Below are 14,316 nucleotides of genomic sequence, written 5' to 3'. Positions count from 1 at the left end.
ACATCCATTTGGTAGACCTTGATTTTTCTCGAGCAAGCATAAGCGAGAAACATCCTGATAGCTTCTAGACTAGCAACGGGGGAAAATGTTTCTTCAAAATCGATGTTTTGGAGAATATACACATCGATCACCTTATATATGTTTTCCATTCTCTTGAGAAACAAGAACCCACGATAACTCAAGTATAACTCCATTACAATGATTGATAATAGGCTACAATTATTTGCTACATTATGATTTGATGATTTTTATTGTGAAAAAACTCCTTAATTGTAGCAACTGAAATTTTATCTTTTATCTATTAGAGATTATTTGTCTTCATAAATTTAATTTGGTAAATAATGATTAATTCACTACTGCAATTTTCACAAATAAATACAGAAACTGAGAAATAATACGCACACACAAAATTATTGACACCGAGATTTGGACAATAGTCATTGGGAAAACCCCAATGTGGGGAAAACCAGTTCTACACAGTGAGGGTTTTATTACTATTAATCTTCAACAATTTGAAAAATACAACAACTACTTACCTCTCACTGGCAAATCTCTGGAAAACAATACTCTTCACCAAATTGATCTAGAGACACAAGAGTCTCCCTCGGTAGATGAAAACGCCCTCCCTGTGCAACTCGCACTCTTCCCGAGAATTCACACTAATCGTTTGAAAAATTCACACTACCTCTGAGAAAATTAATTTGCTAGAAAATCGACCTCCAATAACTTGTTTGACCCACTCGATCTGCCTCTGGATGATGTCTCCAGCAATTGGCTACTGAAACGAGCTCCTCTGCACTACCAATTTCAACCTCCTTTTTTGCTGGTGAAATCGATCTTCTTCCAATCACTGGAAACTAGAAATCACTGAGAAAATATGCTCCATAAATCTTCTCCCAAACTCTCTATTGAAACCCCGTTGCTAGTGCCTCCCTCTGCGCCCTTGCTATCACTACAAATTGCACTTCCTTAGTGATCTTCAAAGCCCTATTGATTTTCTCTTTCTACTTTCTTGTTGAAAAAGCAATAGTCACAATCTAATCACAATCGATGGCTAAGATCATTTGGATTCCATCAAGTTACTTTTCCATAAGTCTCTAGAGGAAAATCAATTTTCCTCAATGAATATGATCTAATTAACCAGTTTTCCTAAGCTAGACTTAGGAAAATAATTAATAAGTCGCCAACTAATCTAATTGAGACATTTTCCTTAGAAATAATTTCTAGCTCTTGGAGATAATTATCCTCTTGTGTTCCTTAGCCTCTTAGACACCATAAAGACTAGAACACATGTCTGATGTTACCAAAAACTAATATATTGTGTTTCAACAAGTTGTTAATTGTATTTCAAAATGCATTCTTGTCTACATTCAATCCGTTGCTCGTGGCTTAGAGCTAAGCCATGACACATAGTTACTCCTTATGTTATTGCTATATTGATTGAACACTATTGTAAATGGTAATGGATAAGTAAAGATGGATTTCCAAACTACACGATTGTAAGAATACAAAACCTCTATTTTGATTGAGATATAACCTTCCAATAAAGATTTGTTTTGTAGTAAAAATGAAAATAGGAGATAGAGTATTTTCCTTATTTCATAACTGGTATCCATGTTGACAAGATAGACAAGCTATAGGCCCACCATCTATGGATCATTGTTACTTGGTGGAGAGATATAGGTGGACAAGAAAGAGGTTGTTAAGTTAAATAAGAGTTAGGGGGCAAACTAACACCTACAATGAAACCATAATTTTATTTTATATTGTAATAACTATTGACCACAGTTCTTTTCTTATTTTCGTTATTTTTTTAATGTTATTAATATAATCCTTACTCATTATGAGCTCAACATATCACATGCAAAAATTAAACCCATGTAGGAAGAATAATAATGTTTCTATTGACAATATAACCCTTAAACTTATTAAAAAAGAATTAAATTAAATTATATATATATATAAATATAACTCACAATAAATATTGGAATTTTAGAAAAATATATGTATATATCGTATGGATGTCTCACAGCATCTTGATATTATAAATTATTATTTTTTACAGCGGAAATTAATTTTTTTACAACAAATCATAAATTATTATTTTTCACCAGGCGAAAAGATTAACATCCAATTGTATCAATGTGTAAACCATTTTACATACTCTCGAATGAGAATTACAACTCCAATTAGTTACCGATTTCCATTATCTTTGAAAAAACAAAACTAATATAGCGAATACCTGTAACAAAAGCCACAAAAGATTTAGCATTTGTAGGGCTTAACCTACAAGCCCTTATTCCATAGACCAAAAATTCTAAAACCCCGGCTCATTCCATTAACCCCGGCGCCTAAAACCCTTATTCATTAAACCAAATAATTTAAAACAGTCAGTCTATAAACCCCTGTGTCTAAAACCCTTCGTTATTACATGAATCCTATCTGAAACTCTCATGGCGATTCGAGCAATTGGTGTAAGACGTACTCTGAGGCTTGTTAAAGCATTCTCCACTTCAACTTCATCATCTTCTGTCTTCACAGGTGCTTGTTCGCTGGTTTCACCTCAGCAAGAGCATCGTCGGAGCATCTATTCGGGCACAGCCAGTTATCGGGGTTTGGGCGGCCATGCCCACCTTCACGTCATATCTTAGCTCGTTGCAGATCATGGACGGAGCTAAAGGACTGCAAGCATTGGCTCATCACTCTGGATTTTCCAAAGGACCCCAAGCCAACACGGGAGGAAATGATCGATACCTATGTTAAAACCCTTGCTGCTGTACTCGGAAGGTATTTTGGTATTTGATTGATTCCTCTTACAACATTCTCTTCTATTTTACTTCTTAAGCTTACAAGCCCCTGCATGTCTTACAGTGTAGAAGAGGCTAAAAAGAAAATATACGCCCTGAGTACCACTACGTACACTGGATTTCAATGTAATATCGACGAAGCCACATCAGAAAGATTGAAGGGTACATGAACATTTAATATTGTCCATTTGGCTTTGGTTAATTCTGAAAAACATTATTTTCAAGTTGACATTACGAATTATAAAGATTGGGGTAATGATTCTAAGTGTATAAGAAAATTATGCTTCCTGCAGAATTTCCCTTCTATTTATTGACAACTTGTTTTTTTCTTTTTTTCTTTGTTTCAGAGCAGCCTCTTGTTAATTGGGTGCTTCCTGATGGGTATGGCGACCCAGAGGTTGGTATATTTGGAGGTACGAATATAGTTTTTTGATTTTTTTCTTTTCATAGGTGTATTTTTAGGTGTATTTTTAATTTCAGTTGATTCAAGAAATATGGCCTGAGGTAGGAGGCTGCATAGCATATTGTGGACTTTTTTATTTTTATTTTTCCGAAAGTGCCAGGCCTCAGGGGTAACTATTCCACCAAAATTTTAGCAGGACTGGCACCAGGTCTCATCCCCTCTTTGAGACATGTTATTTGCATGAGACAGGGTACCTAGCCTCATTCCTTTTGAGACACATACCATATGGGTGGGGCAGGCCATGTTGGAAGTTTGACAACGAATTATGTAATTTTGGGAAAAATGTAACTAGTTAGTTCTATACCGAAATAACAGTTATGTAATGGAGGATGCTGGTATAAAACAACAGGCCAAGCCAGGGCATCTAGCCTCATCTTTGGTGTGGCAGGGCAAACCACACTCAGAATGGAGCCCCATTATGGTGGATGGCCTACTTGTTCAACTTAACAGCATATATTTATTTGTATGCTCAATAAGTAATATCAAAGGTGTTGCTTTGTTACTGACAAAAATTCACACTCAGGTGATAGATATGACAATGGGGTGATTACACCTGATCCGAATCCACCCAGGCCTTATAATGAGAGACCCAGACAGAGAAACTATGATAGGCCGAGATTTGACAGGCAAAGAGATTTCAGGGCCACAGACAATATGCAAGGAGAGCGTCGAGATTTTAGACCCAGGCCTAGGGAAGGAGGCAATTACAGGCCAATAGAAGGGCAGGACAATAACAGGCCAATGGAAGGAAGAGATCCTATGCAGGGAGAGCGACGAGATTACAAGCTACCATATGAACGAAGGGAACCAATGCAGGGAGAGCGACAAGAATATAGTACACCATATGAACGACGGGAACCAGTGCAGGGAGAACGAGGAGAGCGGATGCCTCCACCTATTGATCGAAGAGATTCATTCCAACAAAACCAACGAGATGCAGCTTATGGGGGACCAAGAGAAGCAGCTGGACGAGAAGGTAAGCTTCCGAGTATAAGCTGGAAAACATGATGTGTTGACTTTATATGCATTACTGTATAATATGTGGAACTGTTCAAATCTTGTAAAATCAGTAATATCTCAGACAGGATTGATACTCGAGTAAACAAGATTACATTACAGCTATATCTATAGGTTCATAGGAATAATTTAGAATTTGGTACTAACGTCATTGTCCTGGCAAACTGCGATCTTGGTGTGCCTTGACTCTGTTTTTCCCAAACCAAGTAATGAAATATTCAACCGTGCCCCTTCCATCCAACAAAAGAGGGAAACTGTTTATAAGTTCTGACTTTCGCCTTTTATAAGATTTTCTTTTGCTTGAATAAATTTGATTCCAATGCAGGGAGATCACGCCCTTTGCTTGAATTTTGCCAACTTAATTAAACAAGTAATATCTCTAACAAGGGTGATTTTCGAGTAAACAAGATTAATTTACATCTATACATACTGACGCGCAGGAATGATTTATGATATGTTAATTCTGTTTTTGCCTTAATAAGTTAATTCTGTTTTTGCTATAAAAAAGCTTTGTTGAAATAACTGTCCTTGCCCCTTCCATCCCACTAAAATGAGGAATATTGTTTCTGAATTTTGAGTAACCTCTTCGATGACTTCTTTTGTTGCTTGAATAAAATTTGATCCCAATCTTGTTATTTATGCAGGGAGATGACACTTTCCAAATACCAAAGCAAACAGAAGCGTGTGTCAATGCGGTTGCCTTATCTTTTGGATAGCTGGTTCCAAAGACTTCATATTTGATGTTGATTTATTCCTCTGTAGTTTTTTTATGTGGCTATTACATGGAAGGTGTTGATGGTAGATGCAGTTTCTGAGCTTATTGCAAAATATGGACTAGAGCATTATGTGGAGATCTATTTATTTTGTATATTTGCTATTATTGAACGGGCATTACGGCACTGGTCTTAACACCTGACTTAAAATCTAGTTATATATGAACTGGGCAATGAATACATCCTATATCCAAAGTTTGGATGTTTTAGTTTTTGGAGTAATATCATTCCCATGGTATTATTGAGACCCTTTTTCTTAATTTTTTAAGTGACTGGCTTTCCCTTTTTCGTAATTTTTAGGATGCTGCTAGTGCAGTTGTGTGTGCCGGTGCATCCACAAGCACAAGCGTGTTGTTGGTCAGACTTGAATCCCGGTGAACGCAATATTAGCACCCCTGTCACCAACCCAACAAGCCACCGTCAAAACCTGTTTCTTATTTTGCATGGGTAAATGTTGAACTCTGCAATTTTCTTTGTATACTTATTTCCAATTTTTTTTTTGCATCAAATCATTGTTGGAATCCATGTTACATTCTGTATACCATTGTACATTGATGGAGTCTATGAAATACTATATATGATAAAGTGTGTTACTAAGCACAATCAAAGCAGGGAAACGCTGAAACACTACCCATAATCTTATAACAGATGCATGTGCATTAAAGACACACACAAGTTTAAGTGATAGGGGTTATGTTTTTGACAATAGTTCATTATTTGCATTCTTGCATACCTTTAGGAATCAGTAAACAAAGGAGATCATACATTCTGAACTTCGTGTACACCAAAATCCATGGATGGAAGGTCAGTTGATGAGGCCCACGCTCAGAAAAATAACAGTTAGCCTAACCTTGTAAATGAACCCATGCTATAAAGCATAAAACCTGCTTGTTGAACGTGACCCTTAGTACTTAATGAGCCCATTTGGAGACCTTATACATGAACCCATGATATGATGCACAAAACCTGCTTCTTCAATGACCCTTCTGTCTCTGCACTTCATGAATCCATCTGTAGACCTTATACATGAACCCATGATATGATGCATAGAACCTGCTCGTTCAACGACCCTTCTGTATATGTGCTTCGTGAGTCCATTTGGAGAATTATTTATTTTAACCTCCAAAGCAGAGGGATCTCCTGAAAAAAATAGCACAAGATGGAAGGTATTCTATCATAAAGTGGCCTCCCTGCCGTAACTGGTGATTACTCGAGTTTATATACAGGATTAATGGGGACTACAGTTTTGCAATAAGTAGACTTGCCTCTGAAGAATCTCAACTCTTTCAAAAAGTACAGTTGTTTGGCTAGAGTGAGAAAGGTTTGAGTTTTGTGGCATTTGTTGATTCACCAAACCATGATGGTTAACACCATCATTGATTTTGTGACATTGTGCAACTTCCTTAAATGGTTCAGTGCAAATTTGTGTTGTGTCAGTCCATTTTCAAGGCATTTTTTGTATTATTTTGAGACATAGTATGGAAGCAAAATATACCCTACTGTATTTAAAGTCTATAATGGGAAGATTGAATATGAAAATTAGACATAATTGACGTTTTATTGTGGCTATGGAGGAAAGTCTTGCATGACATTTCTCCTTCTGGTAGGAGAGAGGAGTAAAAATCTAGGAGTTCCAAGCCTCTAGAAAGGTGTACATCAAGTAGGTGACATGTTTCTTCTTGTTATCTTTCAATTTTTTTTCTTTTTCTTTGGTTAAGTTAGGTCGGCTTTGTGTCATTGATCAAAGTAGCATAGTAATAAGTCATCAATAAAAAAGACTATGCCAAATGTCTGATAACGATGTTCAAAATAGCATAGTCTGCAACTATCTAAAAGACTAGAGAATAAAACATGACAAGTTGCCCTACTATGTCTCTTAAAACACATAAATGCTACATAGTAGACCATGCTTAATTTGTAGTAGAATCCACCTATATGGGACCTAGGGCTTGCTCCTCATCCTCACTGCTATTAAAATCCAAGGTGGTGAGTTTTTTTGGCAAGAACCAAGACCTTATTGTCCAGTTTGTTGACTTCTTGTAGGTCGTCAATGCAAAGCAATATTTCTTACTGCATGTCAATTCGTTCAACCGGTACTTTACCTATCAAAGTCTTCATTTACTAATATAAATAGACCATTTGTATATATTGGGTTTATTGGGTTCGAGTGTATCCTGTGTCGGGAATCCATTGACTCACTTTCTCCATCACTTCCATATCAAACATGAACCTACATTCGACATGAGTTTCTCTGTCCGCTGACTCTATTTCATCTCAAGCAGATCTTGGCAAAGGCCTCCTTGTTGGTTTGAGTTGTGGTAGTGAGAGGCACCTCTCTATTGCTATCTTCCTGACCAAGGCAGGAGCACCCTTGGCAAGACAGTATGACTGCACGGGAAAAGGGAGGAGAAGCTGAGAGGAGGGCAACTAGAATGGAGAAGGCCCAAACTAGCAACCCATCAAAAATACACACGAATAGAATAGAGGAGAAAAGCTAGGTAGAGTCAAGGAATAAATACAGGAAAGGAGCAGGGGGCATAGAGGATGAAAACCAAATTACAATTGAAGTGAGAGAGCAGTGAATCAAGTGTCAAGCCAAAAGAAGAGGAAAAAACCTCTCCAAAAAAGTAAAAATGAAATTGGAAGGAAAGCAATAACACGAAGGGCAACTGATCCATAATAAATACTAGGGAAGGAAGTTGCCATTGATTGCAAATACTACACACGATCCAAACCACCACTATATTGTAAACCACATACCTAGATTCGAACTACAACTTTTGTTAGCATATCTGCGGGATTCTGGCTAGTGTGTATCTTTTCCAGCTTCAACTGTCCATCTTCCAATGCTGATCGTATGAAATGGTACTTGAGCTGTATATGTTTAGTCTTGGAATGAAATGCAGAGTTCTTTGCAAGATGTATGGCACTCTGGCTGTCACTGTATAACCTGCCCAACTCCTGCTTCTTCCCCAATTCATCCAGAAACCTTTGTAACCAAATCATTTCTTTACTAGCCTCTGTAGCAGCAACATACTCTGCTTCTGTTGTTGAAAGTGTAACAACACTTTGGATTTTTGAAACCCAACTGATAGCTGTTCCACCTACAGTAAATACATATCCTGTAGTGCTGTAGAGCAATGTTTGAACCAACAAAGCATAATGCTTTATTTGTGGTACCTCTCAAATACCTGAGAATCCAATTCACTGCCATCCAATGTTCTTTCCCTGGATTGTTCATGTACTTGCCTACAACTCCCACTACATGTGCAATATCAAGCCTTGTGCAGACCATTGCATACATTAAGCTTCCAACTGCTGATGCATATGGAACTTTAGACATATGAGCCATTTCTTCCTGACTCTTGGGACACGCCTCCTTACTTAATTTGAAATGGCTAGCCAAAGGTATACCAATTGGTTTTGCATTCTGCATATTAAACCTTTTCAACACCTTTTCTATGTACTCACTTTGAGACAATGTTAATTTGCGATTCTTCCTATCTCTATTTATTCTTATACCAAGGATTTGTTTTGCAGCACCCAAATCCTTCATTGCAAATGAATTTGCCAATTTTCTTTTGAGCACATTTATCTCCTGCATGTTAGAACCTGCAACAAGCATGTCATCTACATACAATAACAATATAATATAGCTGCCATAATTTTGCTTTTTGAGATAAACACAATGATCAAAGTGACACCTAGTATAACCTTGTTCAGACATAAACTTGTCAAATTTTAGATACCACTGCCTTGGAGCCTGTTTTAAGCCATACAAGCTCTTCTTCAAACTGCATAGTAGTTTCTCCTTCCCTTTTACCTCATATCCTTGTGGTTGCTGCATATATATCTCTTCCTCCAAATCCCCATGGAGAAAGGTTGTCTTTACATCTAACTACTCAAGATGTAAATCTTCAGCAGCTACTAGACTTAATAGTTCTGATTGAAGTCATTTTCACAACAAAAGAAAATATCTCATCAAAGTCTATACCCTTTTTCTGTGCAAACCCTTTCACCACAAGTCTAGCTTTATACCTTTGTTTTCCTCCATCTTCTTCCTTCAACTTGTAAACCCATTTATTCTGCAATGTTGTTATACCTGCAGGAAACCTGACTAAGTCCCAAGTCTGGTTATGTGCGAAGGAGTCCATCTCTTCTTTCATGGCTTGCTCCCACTTCTTCCTGATTTCTACCTGCACTGCTTTTTCATAACATTCTGGTTCACCAGAATCAGTAAACAATACATAATATAATGAAGGAGAGTATCGTTCAGGGGGTCTACTTATCTTGGTAGATATTCTAACAACACTTTTAGGTGTATGAAGTGCTTGTTGCTGTTGTGGTTGTTGTTTTGGCTGTTGATCATTATGATTTTCAGGCACCATCAGTTTTCCTGTGATATCGTCAAGCACTGTGTATTCTTTGTTTTCTTTTTCTTGTTTCTTTTCCTGCAACTGATTCTTATACAAGACCTTTTCATTGAATATTACATCTCTACTCCTAATGATTTTGTGATTTTCATAATCATATAAGCGATAACCAAAATCATTAACACCATATCCAATAAAGGTACATTTATTTGATTTTGCCTCAAGCTTTGTTTTATTTTCTTTGTTAATGTGGACAAAAGCTTCACAACCAAAAGTCTTTAAAAATGAATATTTTACCTTTTTACCTATCCATGCCTCCTATGGAATACCACCATCCAAGGAACTTGAAAGCCCTCTGTTTATTAGATAAACAACAGTATCTACAGCATCTGCCCAAAATTGTAAAGGCAATCCTGCATGCAATCTCATGCACCTTGCACGCCCATGATTGTCTTGTTCATCATTTCTAACACACCATTTTCTTGTGGTGTTCCTGGAACTGTCTTCTCTCTACGAATTCCATTCTCTAAACAGTACCTATCAAACTCTTTGCTGTAATATTCACCTCCATTATCTGATCTGAGACACTTCAACTTTTTCCCTGTCTCATTTTCAACCAAAGCTTTCCATTTCTTGAAAGTATCAAATACATCAAATTTATTTCGAATACAATAAATCCAGGTTTTTCTGGTTGCATCATCAATAAAAGTAACATATTAACGAGAGCCACCAAAAGATGATATTTGAGCAGGGCCCCATACATCTGTATGCACAAGCTCTAATTTTTCGATCTTCTTTTCTTTCCCAACTCTAAGGAATCTGAGTCTCTTCTGTTTTCCATAAACACAATTCTCATAGAATTTTAAATCAACATGCTTCAAACCTGGCAACAAATTTCTTGAGTGAAGAATCTGCATCCCCTTTTCACTCATGTGCCCGAGCCTATGATGCCACAATGTCGTATCTTCTCTTGTAGAGGTTAAAGCATTAACCGAATTAGAAATACCATTGCATAAATATAATGTACCAACCTTTTCTCCTTTCACTATTACCAGGGATCCTTTAGTGACCTTCCAGGTTTTATCTGTGAAGTAGTTACGCAACCTTCACCTCCCAACTGCGTTGTTGAAATCAGATTTTTCTTCAGATCTGAAACATGCCTTACCTTCTTCAATAGCCACTGATTTCCATTTTGGTGTTTTATGAAAACTGTATCCATTCCAACGATTTTACAGGGTTTATCATCACCAATCGAACTTGTCCAAAATCTCCTTGAACATAATCATGAAAATGTTTCTTATCAGGTGTGGCATGGAATGAGGCCCCTGAATCTACCACCCAGGCATCAATAATATTTTCTAATGAAAGAATCAAAGCATCTTGCAACACATCACCTATTACATTCGCTTCATGATTAGTTTCTTGCTGCGCATCTCCTTCTTTTCCCTTCCGAGACTTGCAGTCTTTCTTCAGGTGTCCTTTCTTCCCGCATTTCCAGCACACTATCCTCGATCTAGACTTGGATCTGCCTTTTCTTGACTTACTGCGATATCCTGGGCTCTTTCCTCTTTCCATTTTTCTTCCCCTAGTCTCTGCAGTCAAAGCATTACCTGATGTCTCATCGGAGCTTTTCCGTCACATTTCCTCACTAAGGAGTGCACCAACAACATCATCAAACTTTAAAGTACTAGATCCAGAGACAAAGTTACTAATGGCCATAACTAAACCATTCCAACTTTCTGGCAATGAGCACAGAAATAACAGAGCCCTAACTTCATCATCAAAATTTACCCCTACAGAACTTAACTGATTTGTAACTATATTAAAATCATTTAAATGATCTGCAACAGATCCATCTTCTGACACCTTCATATTAAATAGACGTTTCATAAGAAATACCTTATTTAAGGCCGAGGGTTTTTCATATAGTTTGGCCAATGCCGACATTAAACCCTGTGTTGTCGTTTCCTTTGAAATATTAAATGCTACCGATGCCGCTAGGCATAGCCGTATTGTTCCAAGTGCCTTTCTGTCCAGAATATCCCATTCTGTGTCTATCATACTCGTCAGCTTCTTTGTCTTTCCGCTCAATGGTAGGTACATATCTCTCTGATACAGATAATCTTCCATCTGCATCTTCCACAGCTAGTAGTTTTGGCCGTTGAATTTTTCGACCCTAAACCTACCATCTTCTGCCATTGCTCCCACTCGAACCAGGAACCCTTCTCTCCTGCGAGTTTATCAGCCAAATAGACCTTCGACTCTGATACCAGTTGTTAGAAAATTATATATTACAGAGTAATGGAACACATAAAATATTGCAGAAATATAAACACAGAAAACGCATAAAACAAGAGAGACACAGATATACGTGTTTCACCCAGTTTGGGCTACGTCCACGGAGAAACAACCAGTGCTTTTATTATATTATCCAGCAAATTGTAGAGATACAACCTATAGCAGATTCGCTGTAACACCCTCTTTGCTCTCAATCTCCTCTCTCTTCCTCACTCAGAATACAAATATACATAGACGCAATACAATTCCCTCATATATAGTGAGGGGTTGCCTTCTAGGGAAAAAAACCCTAAATTAAAAATAACTTCTACCGTCAGATCATCCGCCTAATGAACGACTCAGATTGAGTAGAAATTACTAGACTTTTACAAGGCAATTTTACATCTATTTTTAGCTTCGGGGGCGCTGCCCCTGAACCCCCGCCAGGGGACCCCTGGCCCTTGGACCCCCCAGCGGGGGGGGGGGGGATTAGCCCTCCCCACGTTGAGGGGTGTACAGTCTTCCTGGGGTATACATCTCGCTGAAACCTTTGAATACAGAAGATAATCAGGCTCCACACCTAACATAGACAAAGCTCGAACACATTTCTGGTTGTAATCATTTATCTGGCGACTCTACTGGAGGGCCAACCTTCGGTGACTCCACATTACAGTTCTGGCTCAGTTTATGAGGCATACCTAGAGAAATCCTCAGAAATCACCAGCTAACCCAGTGCCTGACCCTGAGAGGATTGTTAAGCAGAAAAAGATCATTCAGAAAGGAGCATCAGGATCAGGTAAGCCTAAACAATCTTATGTATCTCCACAAGAGAAGCTTGTAACTGAGCATGTACATTTTGAAGATATAGAGCCTCGCATTGTTGGTGAAGAAATACCCTCAAAGATTCATAAAGCTCCTTGTTCATTAAGTTCCCCTTTGGATCTCAGTCCCAAGAGAATCTCCCACATAGTCCATCATATTCCTTTGTCCCTGTCATTTACTTCACAACTCCCTACCTTTCAAACTACCAGTATCCTTCCACCTACACCAGTCATGGCAGGCCCACAAGCTCCCACTAAGATGGAAAGAATCATAGCCGCTAGGTATGGACCCCTGGTCCTACCTATTCCTTTGAATGCCATGCCCGCAGGAGAATACCAAAAATACATGCCTAAATTCACTAGTACAGAGGGAGTAACAACTGAAGAGCACCTTGAATATTTCTATAGTTATGCTGATAACCTTGACATCAGTGAAGACGATGTGTGGATGAGAGTGTTTGTCCAGAGCCTTGATGGAGAGGCTACAAAATGGTTCAGAGAGCTGACCCCTAGGTCCATAACAGACATTGAAGCATTATATGATGTGTTTTTAAAGCATTGGGGAGATAAGAAAGACCTGCTATACTACCATACTAAGTTTGGAAACCTCAAGAGAGAAAATGGGGAGACATTGTCTGATTTTAATAAAAGGTTTAATCGTATGTATAGTAAGATACCAGCGGAAGTAAAGCCTAGCCCCACCTCTGCAAAACTTACCTACGCTAATGCATTTGACTCTGACTTTTTCTTGCTGTTGAGAGAAAGAAGATGTGCCACGCTGGCCGAAATGCAAGATGCAGCCCTAGAGGTAGAATCTAATATCATGGTTGTAGAAAAACTCAAGGGTCATGCTAACAGAAGAAGGCAGAGAGGTGAAGCTTCCACCTCTTCTTCATCTTCAGAGCCCAAATTAGATAAAATGACTAAGATGATAGAGTCATTGGCTGCTGAGATATCTAAGCTGAAGGCTGAGCAAAGTCCTGGGAAGGCAAGGCTGCCTAATTCATTTGCTCCTAGAAATCCAAGTTCCTTCAGAAGAGAAAATGATCAATTACAGATCATTCAAAGAGGAAAGGAGACCAATGAATAACAAAGAGTTAAGACTCCTTTTCAGAACGTAGTCATGGAGGAGGAACAGTTCAATGAAGAGGATGAGATTCACTGCATGGAAGACAAGGGCAATGCTGCCTTTTTGACATTAGCTACCTATGAAGAATCATTACTCCAAGACCAGACCAGTCAAGAGTGGGACAGAGAAGCTGTTCTACACACTGATGAAAAACAAAGGTATAATTTGAGGTCAAGAACGAGTAATGTCAAGGAGAACTCTACCCAAAGAGCTGTTGTCCCCACAGAGTAGCATATTAGCAGATAAAAAATGCCAGCAGTTGATCCAGTCATCCCCAAAGCTCCAGTTCAAGAGGTAAGAGGCCTTGACAAGTTCCCTTCCCCTTTCAGTTTTGAATCAGAAGTCCAGAAGTTAAAAATATCTGTGCCTCTGATAGAACTTGCAAAGAGTGAGGTATTTATAAAGCCTATCCTTGATTCCCTAGAGCTAAAATCCTCACAGGTCTCCAATGACTGTAAATTTGCAAGATGATAAACCTGCAGTTGTTCTTAGCCCAACGACTGAACCCTCTGATAATAGCTGCCCATCGTTCTATGTCTCCTTAACCGTTCATGGTAAAACCCTTCATAAATGTCTGCTGGACACCGGTGCCAGCCATAATCTGATGCCCAAAGCTGTCATGGAAGAGTTAGGCCTTGACATTACCAGACTTTATC

At 38.4% G+C, this 14,316-nt stretch overlaps 1 pseudogene across 1 annotated transcript; it reads left to right on the top strand.

Moving 5' to 3' along the window:
• The first annotated feature begins 2,273 nt into the window (after positions 1-2,273).
• Positions 2,274-5,282, top strand: LOC149198852 (uncharacterized; annotated as a pseudogene). Its single transcript, XR_016253738.1, has 5 exons — positions 2,274-2,787; positions 2,872-2,969; positions 3,155-3,220; positions 3,794-4,246; positions 4,932-5,282. The product of XR_016253738.1 is annotated as an uncharacterized LOC149198852 (transcript).
• The last annotated feature ends 9,034 nt before the right edge of the window (positions 5,283-14,316 follow it).

This window comes from Pinus tabuliformis, chromosome 2_1 (assembly GCF_031772625.1).
Source record: "Pinus tabuliformis cultivar Carrire ecotype Pingquan chromosome 2_1, CPIR1, whole genome shotgun sequence".
In the NCBI taxonomy this organism is placed as follows: domain Eukaryota; kingdom Viridiplantae; phylum Streptophyta; class Pinopsida; order Pinales; family Pinaceae; genus Pinus; species Pinus tabuliformis.
This window is presented reverse-complemented; position numbering and strand designations above follow the sequence as displayed.